The sequence below is a fragment of the Leptodactylus fuscus genome, chromosome 9, assembly GCF_031893055.1.
Source record: "Leptodactylus fuscus isolate aLepFus1 chromosome 9, aLepFus1.hap2, whole genome shotgun sequence".
NCBI lineage: Eukaryota > Metazoa > Chordata > Amphibia > Anura > Leptodactylidae > Leptodactylus > Leptodactylus fuscus.
In genome coordinates this window covers 63,930,779-63,932,862 of record NC_134273.1, presented here as the reverse complement: position 1 = coordinate 63,932,862, position 2,084 = coordinate 63,930,779, and positions in this window count along the sequence as shown.

Below are 2,084 nucleotides of genomic sequence, written 5' to 3'. Positions count from 1 at the left end.
CCATGAAATCTAGCTCATTTTACCCGAAACTAAAAATTTGCTTGTAGTCAGCCCAGTACTTGATTTCTTAGATAATGGACTCAGTTTAATAGTGTGATATATAATGTTCTTGGGCCTGAGGATATCCTGCTATACTTTTTTTTTTAATAAACATAAGGCTCCATTCCCACGGAGTAACGCGCCACTCATTCTGACACGTGTTACGTGTCAGAGTGAGAGGCGCTTCAAAACAGATCCCATTGATTTTAACGGGTGCCATCTTATGTGTGCTACCCATTGAAATCAACGGGAGACTTTTTTTTTTTACCTATTTTCCATGTGATACGCAATAGGTAAAAAAAAAAAAAAAAGCCTCCCATTGCCTTCAATGGGTAGCACAAGTAAGCCGGCACCCATTGAAATCAATGGGATCTGTTTTGAAGCGCCTTTCACTCTGACACGTAACACGTGTAAGAATGAGCGGCGGGTTACCCCGTGGGAATGGAGCCTAAGTAGTGGACATGAGCGAGTAGTATTCGATAGAATACTTCGCTCCCATAGGAATGTGTGTAAGTAACCGAACACCAAGGGGCTAAGTGTAGTGAATATTTGATGCAATTAACCCCTTGGTGTCTGGCCACTTACATGCATTCCTATGGGAGCGAAGTATTCTATCGAATACTACTCGCTCATCTCTAATAAGTAACTCGGCCCAGCACTCCACCATACTTACATGCCTTCTTCTCTAGACGAGCTCCTTCTTTTCTTTGAGTCTGCCAGCTCAAAGACGTAGAGATGGCGCCTCTGATGTCTGTGTACGTGCCAGCAGATTCGAAGAAGAGGAGCCATCCCAGAGGGAAAGACACGTAAGTATGATGGGGTGGAGGAAGCGGAGCGTATTAGTGACTTTCTGGAAATGGAATGGCACCAGATTATCAGAAAGTGTGCCTGGGGTGGTCACATGACCACCTTGGCGATTGAGGTAATTATACATAGTTTTAAAAAAAAATATATATATATTATATATATATATATATATTCGAGTATAAGCCGAATTTTTCAGCACAGTTTTTGTGCTGAAAAAGCCCCCCTCGGCTTATACTAGAGTCAAGCAAAAAAAAAAAAAATTTTTTTTTTTTGGGAGGGGGTGTCTGACCAGCTGCAATAGTAATGTATAGAATCTCCCATAAAATAAAGAAAAAAAAAAGAAGCTTAAAATATTCTAAATCACTCAATCCTAAATACCCTATATTCAGCCAGGCTGAATTCCAAGTGGGGGAAAAAAAAAAAACATTCCTCAAGCTCAGGGAAGGGGCAGACAGACAACCAAAACACCCTCTCCCCTTCCCCAGCAACTACTGCACCCAAAAACTCCGAACATTTTTGAAATTTTCCAGTATCTGCTGCATTTCCCCCTAGGCTTATACTCGAGTCAATAAGTTTTCCCAGTTTTTTGTTTTAAAATTAGGGGCCTCGGCTTATATTCGGGTTGGCTTATACTCAAGTATATACGGTACTTAAACTGCTGCTATTTTTGGTTGTTCAATTGTCTTGAGCACATTCCTCCAATGATTTTTGCTTCCTCTCCATATGCACATGTGATGGCTGCAGTGGTCAAATGTCATTGTTAAAGCAAGTACAGGAACCAGCAGGGAGGAAACAAGGCCAAGAACTAAAGAAGTCTTCTGAATAGTTATCTATGTACATAGTGTTTAATCAGATTATTACATACAATGTAATCTGAATAAGTGAGTCTGATCAGAGCACAAATATACACAGACATTATAGAAGACAAGAGGTAGTAGCCGCACTTAAACAGTTCTTTGGAATAAAATTATTAAGATTGTTAAATTAATTTACCATGTGCAAAATACAGTATCAAAGTCCATTGTCCCAGATCAGGCTGTGGCATAGACACAATTTTATACACAGAAGTTTCCATGCCCGAAGAGCCTTACCCCAATAGCCTGAGCTGTACGTCCTAGTATCATGCAGGAATCACTTTACAATGGAAATAAAGATCCACACAAACACACGAAGCTGAAGTAGCATTTGACCCAAACCTATGAGGTCCATGTAGGAGTAATGCTGTGGCCACAAATCCT